This window comes from Leopardus geoffroyi, chromosome C2 (assembly GCF_018350155.1).
Source record: "Leopardus geoffroyi isolate Oge1 chromosome C2, O.geoffroyi_Oge1_pat1.0, whole genome shotgun sequence".
Lineage (NCBI taxonomy): Eukaryota > Metazoa > Chordata > Mammalia > Carnivora > Felidae > Leopardus > Leopardus geoffroyi.
In genome coordinates this window covers 39,886,077-39,908,737 of record NC_059333.1, presented here as the reverse complement: position 1 = coordinate 39,908,737, position 22,661 = coordinate 39,886,077, and the positions used below count along the sequence as shown (strand labels likewise).

The 22,661-nt window shown below is 37.0% G+C and overlaps 1 long non-coding RNA gene across 1 annotated transcript in view; it reads right to left on the bottom strand.

Moving 5' to 3' along the window:
* Positions 1 to 2,659: 2,659 nt before the first annotated feature.
* LOC123610739 overlaps positions 2,660 to 22,661 on the bottom strand; it is a 77,005-nt gene continuing 57,003 nt past the window's right edge. The window contains exons 2-4 of the long non-coding RNA XR_006718272.1: positions 18,501 to 18,579; positions 3,972 to 4,126; positions 2,660 to 2,842 (exon numbers count right to left, since the gene is read on the bottom strand). This is a non-coding gene — a long non-coding RNA (uncharacterized LOC123610739). The remainder of the gene's footprint in view (positions 2,843 to 3,971; positions 4,127 to 18,500; positions 18,580 to 22,661) is intronic.

The window sequence follows — 22,661 nt, the reverse complement described above, 5'->3', positions numbered from 1 at the left end:
CAGAATCTTGAAGTATAAAAAGGAAGATATAGTCCAAGAAATGAAACTTAGTATATTTTAGGAACTAGAAATGGGTTTCTTTTCTTTTCTTTTCTTTTCTTTTCTTTCCTTTCCTTTCTTTCTTTCTTTCTTTTTTTTTTTTTTTTTTTTTTTCCCACCAAAGTACCTTGTAATGCTCCTTAGCCCAAATACTGAATTCTAGCAACTGCTGTATGGTGTCCCATCTGATTTTCTAAACCCTGCCTTAAGGTTTAATGGCTTTTAACCCAGTCAGCCAAGATGGCCAAGTGGGATAAAAAGCCTTCATTTGGTTCCAGTATATTACCAACAATTAACCTAAAACAGAATCCCTATGAATCTTATGTATCATGTTGACTTCTCAGTATATGAGTACAAAACCCCTGATCTTTTCGTGTAAATGTTATAGCAAATAATGCCAAAAGCAATTAATGTGAAAGTAACACCTTAATATAAATATTAAAACATATGCCTAATTAATATAAAATCAGTGTGTCAATACATGAAACGTTATCTCCTTAATCTCATTAAAACTTCAGATATTTGTTCTTTTCCAGGAAAGCTTTCCTCCAAAATATAATGATACCACATTTAAAAATCTGATGCATATTGTATATTGATTGTTAAAAGTAAAATTATCTTTAATAAAATATTTGTATTAGTAATGTCACTTAAAGATTATAAGTTTCATATACATATACAGTATTTTTGTTTAGATAGTTGATTCAGCACCCTAAGTGTTAAAGTAAAATAATAATGTCAAACAAATAGGACACACTACATTTGCGCAAAAAAGTCACCCTACTAAGAAATAATAAAAGCAGTCCCTGACATCTAGGAACCAGTCTGACACTCATAGCAAGTCCTCTGTGTTCTTAGAAGCTGATCTGGCCTGCACAGCTGGGCCATGTTGTTCTCCTTTTGGACATAAACAAATCTCACAGTACACCAACATGAGACAAGTTCACTCTGAAACCATGATAAACTGAGACAAAAACAAGACCATTTCATAATTTTGTCTAAATGCCAACAAAAACGAGGTCATTGTGCAAACCACAAAATACCAAGCGTCTCTCTCTCCTGACTAACTTGAGTGACTGATACTTCTTTGCCAATTACAGCTTTATCATCACTCTAATCTGCACTTCTTATGTATAGGCTTTTTTGACTTACCCAATCATCGATTTGCTCCTGCTTTCTGACAGCATCTAATCTAGAACAAATCCCCACTTCCTTAAGCCATCCTCAAAGTCACCCCACCAAAGCCCAAACACTAAGGCTATTTCTAAAACTCTCTTACAGAGACACCTCATGTTTCCATGTTACGTGTTCTTTAACAGTGCAATGTGTAACATACTCAGCTTCTTCAAGTATAGGTATATTCCTGGTGGTTTTTGGCTGGAGGAAATTGACACTGCTTAAAATTCTGCCCTAAATTCCATTGCAGGGTAACATGACCTTATTACTAGTAACTGAGATACTGTGTCTAAGTACAGGACTTTGTGAGCAACTTTTATATTTAAGAGTATGAACTTGGGATTCATATTCCCTAGGGTCAAGTTGTAGCTTTGCCAGTCACCAGCTATGTGATTCTTAGCAAATTCTTAATCTCTGAATCCTTTCTCTAGTGATAAGTTTACAAAGTTGGAATAATAATTTTATTTATCTTACAGACTTGTTTAGGATTGACAATTTCTGGAACATTGTGAATGCTTAATAAATGCTAGCCATCATTATTTGAAGTGATCATTAATAAAAAAGAGAAAAATTTTTACCTAAAATGCAAATATTGCAGTAATAGGAATAATGTGAAAACTGATTTACAAACATATTTTTATTAACATATGATCATAAAGATGAAACTCAATGTAGTTGATTATTGTGTATAATAATCTTAGAGACACTGAATGAAATTAGACATTGACTATCAAATTGGGTCCTGAATCTCTAAATTCTTTAAATTTAAGTATTTTTCACATGTAGTATCCCTATGGATTTCCATAGAAAGTTTTAATTTGAGGTCTGGTAACTTATTTTCAAAGGGCCCCCCAATGAGACATGCCTCCTACGATTTGGGCCCTTGTGTGGTTTCTTCAAATTTAAGCTCACATTGTGGCTTACTTTTTGAACCGAAGAATATGACAGAAGTGATACCACATGACTTCTGATTTTGGGTCATAAGAAATTTTGTCTCTTATTGTCTGAGTATCATGGGACACTGCTCTTTGGATATTCCATCTTAAAACCAATCTACCAGGCATGAGAAACCCAAATCACATGGAGAGGTGGGTTGGGTCTAAGTGCTAATGTTTACAGTTCCAGCTGAGCTCCCAGCCAACAACTTTCATCAACTGCTAGCCATGAGTGAGCCATCATGATTATCTAGTCAAGTCCAGTCTACAGATGATTCTATCGTTAGCTATTGTGCGACTGTGTGAGGGACTGCAGCTGAGAAGGCTCCGCTGGGCTCAGTTGAGCTAGAGTTCTTAGCTTAATAAGAAAACGTAATTTCAAGCCAACAAATTTTGGGGTGTTTCGTTACATAGCAATAAATAACTGGAAACGAGGTATGGTTTTAACACTTTGTGCCCATTTGAATTTTTGAATAGAGTAACATAAAGGAAATTTTTTGCTAGCTAACGTACTTTTGATGTGATCACTAATTTAATAACAATAACAAAAAAGTCAAACACCTTTGAACATACTTCATAAGTATTTCCTCCATGGTCAGTGTTCAAAGAGTTTCATTCTTATTTCTCTTCTACTCTGATATTTTAGGTTCTGGTATTTATCTTTTCCATATGGCAGAAAAGGAGCATATTAGCTGTTGGAGAATAGGGAGAAAAATCCATGAGTTATGCAACACGAGAAGCTGCTTATCGTTCTCGATAGCTCTACAAGAAACAGATGTCACCACAGTGACTTTCTGCCAGAGCAAGTGAGAAGTGAAAGGAATTCTGGGAAATTACAAGCTCGCTGTGTTCACATAAGTGTGCTAATGAGTCAAGTGATAAGCCACATGTTCATTGCTAATAAATGGAACAAATTCTTACTCTTGTGGAATGATAGCTTTGATTGAGATTGAAATACTTCATGTCTGACAGCCTCAGTCAACTTCACGTGTGTCTTTAAGATATTATGGGGAAAAAAGTACTTTGCAGGGCTTTTCTTTTTTTTAAATGTTTATTTATTTTTGAGAGAGAGACAGAGTGCGAGACGGGGAGGGGCAGAAAGAGGGAAACACAGATTCCGAAGCAGGCTCCAGGCTCTGAGCTGTCAGCACAGAACCCGACGCGGGGCTCGAACTCACAAACTGCGAGATCATGACCTGAGCTGAAGTCGGCCATTCAACCGGCAGACCACCCAGGCACCCAACTTTGCAGATGTTTTTAAACACAACTGGACTTTCTCTGAAAACTACCTCTTAAGTTGTTGGTCTGATTCACTACCAAATTATATGAAATTCATATTGGCATTAGAGTTTACTTAATGTTACATAGATGGAAATCTGAATAAAAGCAATACAATACTAAAGAATCTGTAAAACCTTAGAATTTAGACAAACATGAATCAGTAAAACAAGAAAGAGATATTTAATAGAAGCATATTAGAGGGATTATAAAATATTTTCAGTTATCACCACAAAAGAAATGAACTCTAGGATGCCTCTCTCAATCTCTCTCTCTCTCTCAAAGAGACTTAATTTTTCACTTAAAGTTGTGATTTTTTAAATGTAGACCTTCCCCTCATTTTATTTTCTACATCTTTGTTATATTTATCAAAATTGATGATAACTCCCTCAGTTACTAAGCTTTTTCAAATAAGTAGCTTTTTCAGTATGATTCCATTGTTGCTACTATTTCTCCAAAATATTCCTCTCTCTTAGTATATCATATTGCTTTAATCTAGTTTGGTTCTGCCAGACCATATATTTATTATATTTTTTGGCTTACCTCTTGGATTTTCTACATCTGTGAAACACTTTCCTGTTTACAAGCCCGGAGTATAATTAAAGGAACCATGGGTACTTGCAAGGAATGCAGAGATTCTGGCTTCAGTTTCCAGTCATAGGTTCACTTCACAGTCACACTTGTTATTTGCCATGTTCCTGGAATGTTATATGAGAGTGATATGTCCTTTTAAAATGATCTTGGATTGAGAAATCTTATCGACTTGAAAATCAAGGTAAGGAAAACAATGATAAACTTAACTGCATTTCCTAAGAGCCATACTCGTGTGTTTTCAAATGAATGGCAGTTACTTGTTCTAAGAGCTGACAGCAACGACCCCTCTTTCTTAATTCTTTATTCCTTTAGTATCGCACAGTTGAGCTTGCTCACCTAGTCCCCAATTCCAGGCTATGGGCCACAGAGACAGACAGGACACTGCGTTTTCTAGTCTGTCCTGAGGAATTGCTCTTTCCTGTGGTGAGGGAAATCCCAACCCACACACCACTGGCAATTTGGCCAAGCTTACCGAGGCCTGATCTTTCTGAGTGTTTCAGGTCACACGTGGCCTTAATAATGAAACAATTCCTGGCTTGATACCTGACTTTAAAGATGATAGATTCAGTCTTGCTAGGGTTCACCCCATTTTCAACCCTTCTCCCCTTAATTTATGTCCAATGCCCACCGTATCTTTCAAGGCACGTGTTTATACTGCTTTGCATTTAGAAACTGTTAAGTTTTATAATTGCAATCCATACAACACACCATTGCCTGAGTTATCTTTATAAAGCACAGACCTTATTTTTTTCTGACTGTAGCACTTCCCAACTCAAAGTCTTCTGAGTAGTTATACCTCTAACCCTCTCACCTGGGCTGTTACCCCCGACATATTATAGCTATGGTAGATCTCTTTATTGTCCCAACGGGGACACATGTAAGAGAAAAGCAGGCACTATTGATTACTACAGTAGAGCAATGGATGTGAACCTAGAATTACAGGCATGCTGACTAGAGGCCACTCTGCTTCCCATCCTCTAGCACACTGAATTCCTCACTGTTCCACAACCAGGCATTTCCGTTACCCTAATAGCTGTTCTTTCCCTCAGAACAGCAATTATGATTCCTAATATTTATGTAACAACTCATTTCATCCTCACAACGACGCCATGGAAAAAGTGCTCTTATTATTCCAAAGGTACATATGGGAAAACCGAGGCACAAAGAAGTTAGGGGACTCAGCTAGTTAGTGACAGAGCCAGAATTCAAACAGGCACAAGACTGGCTCCAGAGCCCTTGCCTGCAAACACTACTCCATAGTGCTTTTCATTCATTTACTCCCTGAATTTCCATTAGGAAAAAGCGCATAAGAGGTGGGAGAAGAAGCCTTAAAGTCAGACTCCCTGGGTTCTAGCTTGAGCTCCCCCACCTGCTTGGCCGTGGAGAGTGAATTAATTTTTCTGTGACTCAGTTTATTCACTTGTAAAAAATAGATCATTGTAACAGCAACTTCAAGGGTCACTGTGATGAGTAAACAAGTAGACTCATGTAGAGATTCTAGCTCACGATGAATAGCTTTCATTAAATGCTACCTCTTCCTCAAAAAACTTTCTTTTCCTCATTGCCATAGCACTTTGCTTTACGGCTGTGAATTCTGGAGAGTCACTCACCTGAGGAACATTAAAGAATTCTGATGCAGCCCAGATTTAACAACAGCATTTCTGAGGGTGTGGCTGGCCATCAGCAGGTTTTTTAAACTCTCCAGGTGATTTCAATGTGTAGCCAGTGTTGAGAAAACTACATTAAAGCCTTTCTGAAATGAAAACCTCTTTATGTATGTGTTTGTCTCTTTCCACATAGTTCTAGCAACTTGATCGCAGATGCTACAAGGAATTCATTTTTGTATTTCCACTGGTAGCTAGCATGGTGCCTGATATGTAGTTGGTATGAGCAATTATTAATTCCTTTGAATTAAGTAGACATTCCTCAAATATGTACATTGTTACAGGATAAAATAGAAAAAAAATTGTCAACATTAGTAAACTCAAAGAGTATCTTACTCAGAGATTGGCAGGATGTAGGTAATAAGGATTGGATGAGCAAGTAGAAGCAACACCTAGTTGCTGATTTTAAACTAATGGTCTGAGAACTTGGCTGTACTTTACGATAACCTGGGTAGATTTTACCAAAAAAAAAAAAAAAAAAAAAAAAATCTGAGTGTCTCCATTTCCCAGGAGATTCCAATATGCAATCAAATTTGAGAAATACTGACTGAGATGGATGTTACACCCAGGATCTCCCTCCCTCTGCCATAAGATCTGAGAGTACACTTCTGCAGTTTTGCAGTTAGTTACCACTAATGAAAAGAATAGAGAACGTCTCCACATATATGGACATATACAAGAAACAGGATATTAAGACAGAGAAATACGTATATATGCATGTGCAGACATACGCACATAGACTTAAATATCTTTTTTAAAAATTTTTAATGTTTATTTTTTTAAATTTTTTTTTTTCAACGTTTATTTATTTTTGGGACAGAGAGAGACAGAGCATGAACGGGGGCGGGGCAGAGAGAGAGGGAGACACAGAATCGGAAACAGGCTCCAGGCTCTGAGCCATCAGCCCAGAGCCTGATGCGGGGCTCGAACTCACGGACCGCGAGATCGTGACCTGGCTGAAGTCGGACGCTTAACCGACTGCGCCACCCAGGCGCCCCATTAATGTTTATTTTTGAGAGAGAGAGAGAGAGAGAGAGAGAGAGAGAGAGTGCAAGTGGAGGAGGGCAAAGAAAGAGGGAGACACAGAATCCAAAGTAGGCTCCAGGCTCTGAGGTGTCAACACAAAGCCCAGTGTGGGGCTTGAACTCATGAACCATGAGATCATGACCTGAGCAGACACTGGACGCTTAACCAGCTGAGCCACCCAGGTGCCCCCATACACTTTAAATATCTTAAGTTACCCTTCAAAATTATGTAGTGAGAGAGAGAATATAGCATCAGTCTATAACAGTATGTTCTCAGATATTATTTGTATCTCAGAAGAAGTCAAGGAGATACTTTTGCCAACATTGTTACTAAGTAGGCAAAGTCATTTTTAAGAAAAATGTTGAGTCTAAGTGACTCTACAGTGGTATGGATTGAAATCAGACAATTATAATTTGTCACCATGCTTTAGAATGACCAAATCCAGTGTTGCGCAGTAGTGGGCACTATCATTACCATGTTTCTTTCAGTCACAATTAATTATCAGGTGGAAGGATTATAAATTATTATATTGTCCTTGTTCAATGCTCATGAGTAGTTTAGCAAATAGTAAGGACAAAAGATTAAAGATATAATACAAGTGTATAATGAAAATTTGAATACTTGTCCTATAATGTACAAATGGTTAGCATATTACATATTATTTCAAACTGAAATAAAACCAGTGCTCATACTATATTACTTATCTTTCTTTAAATTTTCTTCTAATATTTACTTTTGAGAGAGAGAGAGAGTGTGTGAGCTAGTGGGGAGGGGGGTGCAGAGAGAGAGGTACAGAATCTGTACCTCTCTGTACCAGAGAGGCAGGCTCCGGGCTCTGAGCTGTCAGCACAGAGCCCGATGTGGGGCTCAAACCCACAAATGACGAGATCATGACCTGAGCTGAATTTGGATGCCTAACTGAATGAGCCACCCAGGTGCCCCTATCTTTTTTAAATTTTTATAAACTTGCATAACTTGTCATACTATTTATCCAAATATCTTTCCACATAAATAATTCTTAAAGGTATTTCTTTCTCCTTTCTCCATAAGAGGAAGGAAAACAAGGGGGTTAAACATAATGGTTTAATAATACACCATAATAATTTTTGATTATAATTTTTCATTTATTTTCAAAAATATACAAATAATACATTTCAAATAATGTCGGCCTTAAAACAACATCTTTTGGTAGAGACCAACTGTGCTCTGTATAAGAAGATGATGTTATTGATCCATCTATAGGATAATACAACAACTATAATGTGTTGAGTGCTTATTATCCACCAGATACGTTTTACTGCTTTACCTGAATCAATGCCTTGAGTTCTTAAAACAGTCTTGTGAAAAAGATACCACATTAATATCCATTTTACAGGTGAGGAAATTGAGACATAGAGCATTTAAATCATTCACCCAAAGCTCAACTAAAAATTAAGGGATCCAAAATTTGAATCTAGGGAAACAGGACCCAGAGATATGAGCCAATGGCGTTGAATCTAAGCTGTATCTGCAAACCACCCCCCCCCCCAGTACTTGACTACAGAGGAATGGTTTGACCTACTTGATTCTCATCATTTCAGTAGACCCTCTTTCTGAACGTAAGACTTGGTTACATTTAACAGTCTGTGGCCATGAGGCCATTATCTACAGACACAGAGGGAGGGAAATGTCTAGTGTTCTTGTGATAACATCTGGCATTTGGAGTCATGAAGAGATAAATCTTTATCTCCTTCACTTTTCTCCTTTGCTCCCCTTTCTGAAGCTTATTCCAACTTGTCTTGTCCTATTTTGATTTTTTTAAAAAAATACTGTCATAAAAAATATAATAGAGGGTTTTGGGTTAAGGTTAGGCTCCAAAATGACTTAAGTGATGGGGATAGAGTACAAAAGAAATATTTGAAGTCAGATAATGATGATCTGTAGTGGAATATTCTTGTCACATTCTCATCACATCATCCATCCATTAAGAACAAAAGAAAACTGAGTAAAACATGATTCATAATCAACCTCCCAAAGTCATCTGCAATATCTTCTAAAATTTTTATTTAAATTTCAGTAACACAGTGTAATATTAGTTTCAGGTGTACAGTTTAGTGATTCAACACTTACATACAACACCTGGTGCTCATCACCAATGTCAACTGCAATATTTTCAACAAAAAAGTCTTTTCAACAAAAAATCACTATTTCTGTTTTTTTTCTTTTCTGTATCCCCAAATACTTTATTTATAATATTTTAGTCCTTAATCTTCCTAGGTGTCCTACTAAGTTATTACATTATAAACTCCTTGAAAAGAGAAAACATACCTTAATTATTGCTGGATTTCTTGCAATTCTCAACAGGATGATTTATACATACAATGTGTCCAGTAAATATTTTACTGAATTAAAGTGTAAAGCAGTTTTAGGGGCACCAGTTCTAGGGGTGGCTCAGTCGCTTAAGCATCCAAATCTTGGTTTTGGCTCAGGTCATGATCTTATGGTTTGTGGGACTGAGCCCTGTGACGGGGTTCCGTGCTGAGACTGCAGAGCCTGCTTGGGATTCTCTCTCTCCTTCTCTCTCTCTACCCCTCCCCTGTGCGTTCTCTCTCTCTCTCAAAATAAATAAGCATTAAACAAAACAAAGTATAAAGCTTTTTAAAAGACTGCCACGTTCTGATCTTTTATTAAAACAATTGTAATAAAAAATGTGGACCTTGGGTGGAAAGTATCTTCATACCTCTGAACTAGTTAGAAACACACGTTCTGTTCAATTAGAATCTCTGGGACAGGGCCCAGGAATCTATGGTTTTTTTTGTTTTTTTTTAATTTTTTTTTTCAACGTTTATTTATTTTTGGGACAGAGAGAGACAGAGCATGAACGGGGGAGGGGCAGAGAGAGAGGGAGACACAGAATCGGAAACAGGCTCCAGGCTCCGAGCCATCAGCCCAGAGCCCGACGCGGGGCTCGAACCCACGGACCGCGAGATCGTGACCTGGCTGAAGTCAGACGCTTAACTGACTGCGCCACCCAGGCGCCCCAGGAATCTATGTTTAACTAGCTCTTTAGGTGATCTTTATGCCCTCTAAAGCTAGAGAAAGATGGTTTAACAATATATTTCACATTGATTACTTATTATAAAAGGCAATGCATATCAAATCTACAGATGGCCCCAAAGCTAGGAATGATAACCAACAGACACAATATTATTTGAGAAGGAAAAAAAAAAATATAATTCTGCAAACTACAACAATTCATGTACCTAACAGAATAATTTTGTTTGTTTGTTTGTTTTCACATTTATTTTTGAGAGATGGAGACAGCATGAACAGGGGCGGGGCGGAGAGAGAGGGAGACACAGGATCTGAGGCAGGCTCCAGGCTCTGAGCTGTCAGCACAGCACCTGACACGGGGCTCGAACTCACGAACTGCGAGATCATGACCTGAGCCGAACTCGGATGCTTAACCGACTGAGCCACCAAGGCACCCCCAGAATCATATTTAACATGGATAAATATAAGGCCATTCTACCTTAACCATGCATTGATTCAACAGCACCTGTATATCAAATGTTATGCGGGATAATGGAATGGATACAAATATATTTCCTGCCTTACAGGAGGAAATTTTAGGCTAAAGAGACAGCTATCTACACAAATAATTGGAAACACAGTAAAATAAGTGTGCCAGTTACTAAGCTATTGTCTCTCAGTTTTAACGCCCACCCTTGTAATGCTTGGGCTGGGACTCTGCAGACCACATTTCTGGTTTGGCAGCTGGCTCCCTGTTAAACGCTTTGAGTGGAATGCTGAAGGAAGGTTGGAAGGCTAGAAAAAGAACGAACATGCTGTTTCCTCCTTGCTCCCATTGGCTTTCTGTTGCTGTCAGTGTCTTCCCATCTTCGTTACTTCACCCTACCGTGGCGGCGCGTTCCAGTAGCCGCAGCTGAATCCACTTTGCAGTTTTTCCAATACTTCTAGAAACAGCCTCTTTTACATCTCTCCAGAAACATCAAAATCCAGTGGGCTAGTGCCCTCTCCTCAGAGGTCTGAATTCCAGCCCCTCAAGGTCTCTCTTCTTGAGCTGAGAGCTGGCACTGAATCAGAGGCCCTCATCAAAGCTTCTATGTTGAGTTGACTGGCCTCTCTTCTGTTTCTCTAGCCAGCAGATGGTAGTTTCTTCAAGTAATTGCTACTTCCATGATGACTTTGTGTTCCATATTTGCCTTTATTCCTATATCAGCCTCAGGCCTAGTAACAATTTATTATATTAAGTTACCCCTGTTAGAATAACTGGTGAATATTTTCTCTCCCCACTGGACATTCACCAATCCAATAAGTGATAGTAGGATATTGACTATAAAATGGTTAAACAGCAACCCCCTAAATTGTTTAAATAAGGGAGTCTGTGTAACTGAATTGGCCTAAGACTCACAACAATTGAGTTTTGGGCCAGTTGAGAAGACACTTTCAGTTTTGACCTCAGTTTGGAAATTGCTTTTGTTTTCCAAATGTAGAAAACACCCATATGATAGTCAATGTATCACAGGTGAAACAAAGAGGCAGCTATTTGATGTTCTAATACATAAAGGGGAAATAAGAGAAGAAACAGGTTTATCTTGTGTTTTTTCACAGAGCTAACGCTGAATGAATGAGACTGGCTGGTTAGCTAAATTGGTTAGGGTGTGCTACTAATGAACTAACAAGCTGAAGTGAGAAGAAAGACCCTTCTAAAAGTCAACCCTATCTAAAGATAAAATGGACTTCTGAGGAAGGAGGAAATTTCTCATCATAAATGTTCCAGTACAGTTTGAGAAATTATTATTTTACACTATTGTATGGTGACATTCTTCAACAGGAAAGGTCATTGAATTGATGGCTTATTATACTAGTGTTCTATGACAGTGTAATTAGTGTATTAGTTTCATTATGCCCTTTGCCAGTAAAAAAAAAAAAAAAAAGTTTCTTAAAATGCATTGAAGATGCAAAAAGAAGTTAGGTAAGAGAGCAGATTGGACTAAATGCTTACTTCACCATAAAATTCATATGTTGAAACCTAATGTACAATGTCATGGTATTAGGAGGTGGGAACTTTGGGAGGTGATTAGGTCATGAGGGTGGCATCCTCATGAGTGAGATTACTGCCTTATAAAAGAGAGCCCAGAGAACTCACAGCTGTCCTGGAACCAGAAAGTGCGCTCTCATCATATGCTGAATTTGCTTGCTGGCACCCTAAGCTTGGACTTCTCAGGTTCCAGAACTGTGAGAAATAAATATCTGTTCCTTACAAATCATTTAACCTATGGTAATTTTTTATAAAGTAGTCTGAATAGACTAAGGGAGTAAGGTAAGAGAAGGGTTTTGGAACATGTAATTGACTGAAGCCTGCATTGGTGGTAAGGTACTAGAACAGGGCAATGTATTAGGAAACTAATTGTAAAGACTCAGGCAAATAGGCTGGAAAAAAATCATTCCTATCCCTGGCCCCTTTAATACTAGTACTAAGCAAGGTCAAAAACTCCTGCAGCTGAGATTCTGTCCTTGTCTCAGGTTTCATAGACCCTGTTGAAATACTGTTCCAAAACAGCATGTACAGATGAAAAGTGCTTATCTGCGAGATGGTTACATTTTCAATCTCATTTTTTTTTAAAGTTTGTTAAGATATTAGCGATAAATTTGAAACTTTGTGTTTTATTGGAACATGATACAAAAGGCTATTGACATTTCTAACAGGAATATTATAAAATTTTCTACAATATCATCATCAGCCATGACAACAGCACAGATTACTGGAATTCATCTCTTTAAAAATTTACCCAAACCTAATAAATAGACAGCAACAAGGGTTCTTCGTGTTTATGAGATATTAGAAACACATGGATCCAATCTCTGTAAATGATGTAAAAATTACAATTTTATATAAGATTGGCAAGTGGGATGAATTAGAAAAACCTGTTGAAGGTTTTGACACAGTAATTTTATAGTTTTCATGTGTAAATATAATAGAAAGGGTGGATTCATATTTATGGGAATTGTATTATTATTATTTTGCTTTATCTGGCCAATCCTAAAAAGTGTATATCAAAATGGGAGGGAGGAAATCATATTAACTCTTTGTCTAAACTATGCAAAATGTTCCATTATTTAGAATACATAGATGTTTAATGTCACTTAGATCCTAATGTTTAATGAACTAAGCTTTCGTTTCATATCTCATATTCATAAATATATGGTCATTGACACAAACATTTAGTTTTTTCAAAATTAGTGTGTATAGGTGGGATCGGATTACTTCTATGTGTAAGAAATAACAAAATTCCTATTGAGGCAGGACATAGATATGACAAGGACTCTGTTTTTTAAAATTACATTTAGCATTATTTTTATTGTAAAAATCTTGTCATCCTGCGATGCCTTTGCCTGTAGGTGGAGATCCGGCATGAACAATTACTTACTTAGATGCACATTTGACTATATTGGTCATTTTACCTTATATCATTCCCAATAAAATGATAGAATACAAATACTTTTCCAGACTTGTATAGAGAGCTAAATCATGGTAATAAGTGAGGAGCTTTTTAAATCTCCTATGTCAATGGTTAAAGTAGGCATCACTTAATAAGGTCTGTGTACTTCAGTGAATCTTAAAATGTCTATTCTCTTAAGACAATACAAGTACAATAAAAATGGATTGTTTTTCACTTTTTGATGGGTTCTGATTACAAAAGTATCAAACATGTTTACTTCTCAATGGGAGATCCGGTTTCCATGGGGACCAAAGCAACCTCATCTGCTGTTTTGCAGACCATGTACCACCTCCACTTTGGCAGGACTGGAGAGTGGCTGAACACAGTTACCCTGGCAAGTGTGCACAGCCATCTATACAGGTTCTCCTCATGTTCCACCCCCTTCCGACAACAGAACCCAGGAGGGGGCTTCAAGGATGTGCAGCTTTCCTCCCACTTTCAAGTTGCATCACTTGTGATGCTCTTTGAAACTGGAACATTCTACATGATGATGATAAACATCCGCCATGTGTCACAATGTTTCTTCAAGTTAAGTGTCAAATTATCTGGCAATACAAATAGGTGCCTATTATTTTTTTTTTTTTTTTTACTGTTGTAATGCCTTAATTACAGATTCAGCACAGATCAATGGTATTTATTACACGGATTGATCAAATATCTATCATGTACTGGCAATTTTCCCTATTTTGTATATGCCTACTACTGATTCATGTGTTCATAATACCCTTAATAGCAGTTTGCTATATGTCAAGCATTGTACTAAGCATGAGGGGTATAGAGATAAGTAAGACAGAGTTCTTAGTCTCAGAATGTTACTCTCTTATAGCTCAGAATCTAGAGGAGATAAATTACCAGAAGAGGTGTTTGCGAATCACTGTGATAAGTTTAATGGTTTGATACTTGCCATAGAAGGGACCCCAGTCTCATCCTGCAGCATTAAGGAAGCCAAAAGAAGGCTTCCTAAAGAGCTTGCTCAACGAATCAGTATAAATTAACATAGTGAAGAGGCAGCAGCTTGAAGCATCAAATGAAAGTAAGAAACTGCAGTTGCTGGTTTAGGAGCCAGAATCAATTCTGTGCCTGATGGAAACCTAGGATGGTAATGAATGGCAAAAGCAGTGATATGGAGTCTGGTCATCAGTCCTCCTTATGATATGTTAGAAACTGAAGTTTTATCCAAAGCCATTTAAGAAATATAAAGAGAATACATAAAGAGGACAATTTGTCAGTTTTGTGTTTTTGAGTAATTATTCTTTTTTTTTTTCAATTTTTTTTATGTTTATTTATTTTTGAGACAGAGAGAGACAGAGCATGAACGGGGGAGGGTCAGAGAGAGAGGGAGACACAGAATCCGAAACAGGCTCCAGGCTCTGAGCGGTCAGCACAGAGCCTGATGCGGGGCTCGAACTCACGGGCCGCGAGATCATGACCTGAGCCGAAGTCGGCCGCTTAACCGACTGAGCCACCCAGGCGCCCCAGAGTAATTATTCTTAAGACTTCATGGAATATGTATTTGAAGAAATGAGAAGGTTGAATAAATGAATAGTCTTTTTTTTTTTTTTTTCTGGGTCAAAACATAGCCTTGATGAATGTTGGAATCAAAACCTTTAACATCTAAAATTCAGTATTTCACTGACTGCAATTCATGTGCTGTCATTAAGATAGATGTTACATTTTTATTTATTTGTATTTAGCTTAGAAGAGAGAATAGGTGGAGAATGACATACTAGCAAGCCTGCTGATATGTAAAAGTCTCTGGTGTTTCTTGGGTCAGTGGCAGAAACTGAGCCAATGGACAAATGATACAGGGAGTCCAGAACCTTCTCCAAATTTAAGCTTTCCAGTAGATGACCAAAAATATGGTGAGTTACCCACTATTATTATTTTTTTTTAATTTTTTTTTCAACGTTTATTTATTTTTGGGACAGAGAGAGACAGAGCATGAACGGGGGAGGGGCAGAGAGAGAGGGAGACACAGAATCGGAAACAGGCTCCAGGCTCTGAGCCATCAGCCCAGAGCCCGACGCAGGGCTCGAACTCACGGACCGCGAGATCATGACCTGGCTGAAGTCGGACGCTTAACCGACTGCGCCACCCAGGAGCCCCGAGTTACCCACTATTAGAAATAGAAAGTTAGAAAAAAAAAGTAGGAGGGTAGAAACCTGAAGCTTTGAAGGAACTCAGAGATCATTAGTTCATTTCTCTTATTTTACAGAATGCAACTAAAAGTCAAAAAGGTGAAGTGATTTAATCTAAATCAAGCAGGGATCGGCATTGCTTTTTGTTCAGAGTGCTCTCCGCATAGTCACACAAAGTATGGGTAAGTACAACAGATGTAAAACGACAATTTTGGGTACTGAGAGTGAATATGAGTTATATGCTTTATGTGGTCCTATCTCAAGAATCAATGGTTTTTGTTTTTAAGAAAGTGTTCCATTCTGACTCCTCTCAAGGTGGAGTTAATACATTTGAAATAACCACATTTTTTCCACTACCTTATTCCTGTTACCTTTCTACACTCTACTATTTTTAGCTTATTGGAAGTTTAGAATTCTATTTAGTAAATACTGAGGGCCCATATTAAGATAGTTTCTCTTTTCTAGAGGAAGGTATAGATAAGTAATGTAATCATATATTATTAAAACAACTTAAAAGTTATTCCTTAGGAAATATAATTTAGACCACTCTGCTAGTCATTTACAGCAATATTTTGTAATAGTGCAAGTAACAATGCAAGCAGAACTATTAACTTAAAAACCAAGCCATTCATTAAGAGAATAAAAAAAAAAAACATGGATGAAAATATTAAGTTTCTTGAAAACTAAAAAAATATCTGATAAAATGAAAACCAGTGATCATGAGTTGTTTAAGAGAGAACCTTAAGAAGTGTTTTGGCAAATGTTAGAATTTAAATGAAAAAGTAAAGCATTTGTCTTTCATCTGAAATAGTAATAACCATTATTCAATATTTCAAGTTACAAAATGTGTGGACATTTGTGTGTGTGGGGGTGCCATTCAGTTCAGTCTTGGGCAATTGAAATGGCTAAATAACACCCATATGGTAAACAGCTTGGTACGCCCAGGATAAAGGAAAAGGTGTTGGCAGTGAATCTGTGAAGGAGGCATTATTATTTTCACTCATAGAGGTGATGTAAATATCTAGCTTCCAAGGCTTTATTTCTTTTCTCTAGTTTTTTTCCCTTCTTTTCTTTCTTTTTGTTAATATGTTAGACCTTGGCCGGGTTTTCATAGAATGAAATATTTTTCAATACTAAATGTTCATGCCCACCCCCTTTGTTTCAAATTAGTTGGCTTGGAGGGTGATGGAAGACAACCTAAATATTTAGTTTTATGTATCAAGAATCATTTGCCATTATAGAAGAGATGAAAAAAACATAAAATCTGATTTCTATTTGACAAAACTTTCCGTTCTTTGTAGGGCATCATGACATACGTGAAGCAAAGAGAATTTGATAATAGTAGTTATCATATTAACTGTTAACATATTATGAATATTTATTATCTGCCAGTGCTCCCTTTTAGTAATTTCCATACACTGTTGAATAGATTTTACTTCATTCCCATGATAAATCTATGAAATTAGCATTATGATTATGCTAATCTTACAGATGTAGAAATTGGAGAACAGAGAGTGTAAGTAATTTTAAATCCAAGCAAAATCTTGCTTCACAGCTTGTAACTGCAATGGTATGCCTTTATGTAGTAAGATAGCCATGTTTTTTATATTTTGTTCAACACTTCACAAGCTGTGGGACTAGGAAAGACATTAAAGACCATGATGTCTGTAATAGGCATGAAGAGCTCAGAATTTGGAGTCAGGATGAGTCAGCTTCAAATCTCCTTCTGCCAGTGGTGTGAAGTACATAGCTTCTGTAAGTCTCACTTCATCTATAAATGACCACCTCACTCCCCGGACAGTGTTATTTTGAGGATTAAAAGAGATTATACATGTAATGCACTTAGCTAATAGCAACCATGTGGTATGCTTTCAATAAATGCGTACTGTTGTTTTTTTTTTTTACAGCAAAGGTTTAGTGTCTAAAGAGAATATATTTTGACAGACCAATGATCTTCATTTAAACAGAAGGAAGTTTCATGTATCAAATAATTTTTGAGGCTTTCCTTTTGAAGTAAAAGATGAACATTAAAAAATGTTCATTTTGGAATTCAGTTGTACATGTACCTAACTCTGGTGCAATGTAATAATTTCAATTATAAATTTCTTAGGCTAGAGACTTCAGACTGAAGTTTATCAAAAAGAAACAGTGAATTATTTGTCTATGTTATATAAAGCAATGTTTTTGAACACACACCCTCAGACTAACTTGAGGGGCCATAAATATTAAACCTATGTGATATCTGTAACTCTTTTGTGTTTACATGGAACTTATTTGACTTTTCAATGGAACTTTTTTTTTCAATTAGATGTCAATCCTAGAAGAGATTCTTAATAATTTCCCTGTGATAGAAATACTTATGTTTTATTTTTATATACCAGGAATCAAAACTTTAAAAATCTCACAGAAAGTTGAGCTTACCTCTCCATTTTTAACATGTTTTGAAATATAACATGTTAATGTTATACACTTCAAAAGTAATACACTTTTTTTTTTTTTTCAACGTTTATTTATTTTTGGGACAGAGAGAGACAGAGCATGAACGGGGGAGGGGCAGAGAGAGAGGGAGACACAGAATCGGAAACAGGCTCCAGGCTCTGAGCCATCAGCCCAGAGCCTGACGCGGGGCTCGAACTCACGGACCGCGAGATCGTGACCTGGCTGAAGTCGGACGCTTAACCGACTGCGCCACCCAGGCGCCCCAAAAGTAATACACTTTTGAAGACAAGTAATATTCATTATTGAAAACTACTTAAATCACATGACACAATAACATCTTTAAAACATTGTCTTATATTTTTAATGAATTTTTAGACATTTTAAGAAAGCACATTTAAGGTGTAACAGGTAATGATGTCTGTAATACAGGAATAACTTCTAAAAATGTAACAAAGAAGTAAGCATTATATTTAATGGGAATAGTGTGTCATAGTCAATCTGAACATGAACCATCTCTAAAAAAGATAGTTCATAAATATGTTAAAAAAAATAAAAAAATTGAGAGTAGAGCCAATGCATTGCCTAAACAGAAAAAAATAAAACATTCCATTTTTGCTTTATTAGAGTATAGGCTTTTTAATACATTTTACATTTACAGAAAATAAGCTATCACTATCAAAACTATATTTAGACTTAAATATTTACCTTAAAAAGTCAGGGGCTTTCAGAATCCTCTTCCTTTCAACATAGATTTGGAAACTTCAGATAAGTTCTAGTTTCAAGTCTGTGGAAACAAGGGAACCATCACCACATGCAGAACTACCAATCTTATTTAACTAATCTTTTGGATGCATATAGGAGCAGCCTAGGATTTGGTTTGAGACAGCAAGATCCCATGTGTCTTGTTTTCAGTATTTATCACTGGGGTAGACAAGTCTCACCTTGAAATGTGGGCCGAATAGTCTCTTCACTCAGTGAGCAGAGAGGCTATGTGGCAGGGCTGAAATCATTATTTACACATGGCCTGTGAAATCAAGTCGGTTTGAAGTTTTCCCTTCATGATATTAGCAATGGTAAAGAATGATTTATCAAGCTCCATAACCACTTGGAATTCGTGAATTTCAAATTAAAATTTGAGTCTTATGTTGCAAACAACTATGTTTGGATTACTATAAAGTTCTCAATCTGGGGTGCATGGAAGGACTTCAGGGGACCAAGGAGCCAGGGACCACAGTGAGATCACCTTCTGTTTCATGTGTATGTGCTTTTTTTTTTCTAAGAAAAGTGTCCTTAGCTTTCATTACATTCTTAAAGAGATCCAAGAAGACAAAAAGGTAAGAGTCACTACATTGAGGAAGAAGGAATTCTGAATATTCATCACACATTTTAAAGTGGCTTGGAAGAACTGGCCTAAGTTTAAATTTTGTGTGTCAAAAGAAAAAAAAAGAAAGATTGTTTTGTAGAGGCTTTCTAAACAGTATTCGGAAATGCCCTGATAAGGTGATCTGGGAACCGTTCTAATTAAAAAAAAAAAAAAAAAAAAAATTTAATGTTTATTTATTTTTGACAGAGAGAGAGACCGAGCATGAGCGGGGGAGGGGCAGAGAGCATGAGCGGAGGAGGGGCACTTAATATAGTGCCTTTTTTTTAGAGAGAGTCTCAGAAGATTCTATATTTTAATTCTCTTCTGTCTTCTAACATGACTTTATCTTGAGATCAGTTTCGGTGTATATTTCTTAGAAATATATTTTATCTACAGATCACTTATTCAATTCATTCATTCATATGAATAGAGTAATCATTCATACATATGAACATTTGAAAATGTTCCCCCCAAAAATAAAACAAAAGAAGTATCCCTAAATTTATTGATAATCCTGTTATTAAAAAATGAACTGTATGTCTCCTCCTTTTGAATCTTGAAAGGTATGGAAAAGCTTCAACCAATAGAGTAAAAATGACATCAAATGATTTATGAGGCTGGTTCATAAAAGGGCATACAGCTTCCAACTTGTTTGCTGGAACTCTTCTGGAGCCCTGATACATCCTGTAAAAAGTCCAACAATCCAAGAGCCAGCATACTGTGAGGAAGCCAAGCCACATGGAGATGCCACACATGGACACTCAGTCACAGTCCTGTTCTTCAGAATGTCCTGTCCAGGCACCAGACAAGTAAATGAACAAGCCTCCAGATGATGCCGGCCCCCACTTATGAAATCATCCTAGCCTTCAAAACCTCTCAAATGAGGCTCCAGATATGGTAGAGCAGGAACAAGCCACTTCCTCTGTTCTCTGTCTGAATTCCTGAGCTACAAAATCCCTAAGAATAATGAAATGGTTCTTTTAAGCTGTAACTAAAGTTTAGATTCATGTGCTCTATAGCTATTGTAACTGGAACAACTCCAAACTGGGAGGGAAGGAAGGGAGGAAGGAGGGAAGGAGGGAAGGAGGGAAGGAGGGAAGGAAGGAAGGAAGGAAGGAAGGAAGGAAGGAAGGAAGAAAATGTGAAAAGGAAAGGAAAAGAAATCCCATGTATTGTATATGCCCTGGCTCCCACCTTCCTTCCAGCCTTCTGTCCAACAGTTCCTTGTTCTGTGGAATCATCCCAATCCTTTGGCAATTTCCCTTATTTATACTGCTGTTGTTTATTGAAAAGCTCTTATTTTCTTCACTCTATTAAGACTCAGTTTTGCATTGCTAACATGATACTTTATTATTTAATCCTTCAGTATCTCTAGCTATATAGTATATTCTTCTTCGGAAGTCTGATAGAACTTTTTACAAATTTTTAAAAATTATTTATTTTATTTGAGAGAGAGAGAGTGAGACAGAGCATGCACATGCAGGAGTGGAGGGGAGCAGAGGCAGAGGGGAAGACAGAGAATCCCAAGCAGTCTTCAAGCTCAGCATGCAGTCCAATGTGGCTTGATCTCATGATCCTGGGATCATGAGCTGAAATCAAGTTGGTTGCTCAACTGCCTGAGCCACCCAGGTGCCCCTGAATTCTGATAGAACTTTTTAACCCCACTTTGATATTTTAAACATTCACCAAACATACTTGTTCTTGTTTGTGTGCACACTGAATTTTTCCTAAGACAGAACTTACATGTGATTTAATACCTCACCTACAATAACTAATCCTTTGTAGGTGTTCCATGCTTTGCTAATAACCCAGCATTGCTCTAAATTAGAGTCGTGGCATTGAGGTACTTGTAGTCTTGAAAAGCTATTAGCAGCTACAATATATATGGAAGTCAAAATTCTCCTCTTGACTATTACCATGTTACTTCATTTGTCCTTTTATATTTCCTTGTATATCCTTGAATGTTCTCTGCACAAATATTTATTTAATAACATATTAGTTTGTGAGCCAGCATTGACCCCAACTCCATTTTGTTCCTAAGTTGTTTTTCTCCCAAAGATTCTCTAGCTTAGAACAAGAGTTGATTTGACCACCTACATCACCTGACATCAATGAGATACAATCATCATCAAGTTTTCACATAATGACAACACTATAAAACGGGACCACTCAGGCCCCAAAGAACCATATTCTCTGAGGTACATATTATGTTTTAAAATCTAAATTTTACTTTATTTTAGATATTATTTATTCCCTTCCTTTCAAAAATATTCAAAGGAACAGAGATCAGTTTAATTTTTTAAAATTAGTTATATTGTAGTTACAGTAAGTTTTTCTCCCCTTCCCTAAATGACATACATTTGGCCTTAGGGAGAAATGATAAAAGAGAAGGAAATTTGCATTTACTATATATGCCAGACATTGCTGAGCAAAATCCTATTACTGAATTTATTTGTTTACTGCATTCTTTTAAAGTAACTTTCCTTCCTTTAGGGCGCCTGGGTGGCGCAGTCAGTTAAGCGTCCGACTTCAGCCAGGTCACGATCTCGCGGTCCGTGAGTTCGAGCCCCGTGTCAGGCTCTGGGCTGATGGCTCAGAGCCTGGAGCCTGTTTCCGATTCTGTGTCTCCCTCTCTCTCTGCCCCTCCCCCGTTCATACTCTGTCTCTCTCTGTCCCAAAAATAAATAAACGTTGAAAAAAAAATTAAAAAAAAAAAATAATAAAGTAACTTTCCTTCAATTGAAAGAAAGGAGATGCTTAGATAATATCAGATGTTTTTGTGTCTAACCAAAATATATCAAATACTGTTCAAACAGCTGAATCAGTCTATGCATATTACACAAAATGTTGGCTAAATATATGTATTTGATAATTCCATAATTACTGAGAGATAGACACCCTAAGAAAGAAGTCCTATAACGAGTGTGGGATTAGGCCCTTAACAAGAATCCTTGATATTTGCAGACATCCTGCAGCTCTCTGAATTCCCATTATGTTTTTAATCATAATTGCTTCTCTACCACCCATCTGGGCTGCTATCAACAGAGCCTTATGACTTCCAGGGAGGAATAAATACAGAGACAAGTGAATTCTTTGGAAGCTCCAATTCTGCCTTGGTGCAGATTTCTACATAATAAAATAATGGAGTGAAGCATTTAAAAAAAGATTCAACTGAAGCAAGTATCTTTAAATAGATTATTTTCCACAAGGAATCAGTGGGTGCTAATGTTCCCTTGTTGGCTATAAAATCACTGGGGGAGAAATAATAATTATGGCAATCACAGCATAGTTTAACCCTATGAACTTAGAGACAAAGAAAAAAAAAAAAACTTTTAAAAGATCATCTTTAAGAAGGCAACACAATTAAGGTGACCATTACCAGGAGGTTTCCAGCCACTTCACTCTCTCTCCAGAAGGGGCTCCATAGCATCTATGGATACCCTTGAAGGCATAACAATATGTGTTTCTGTTCATGGATTTTAGGGATTGAATATGTTATTAAT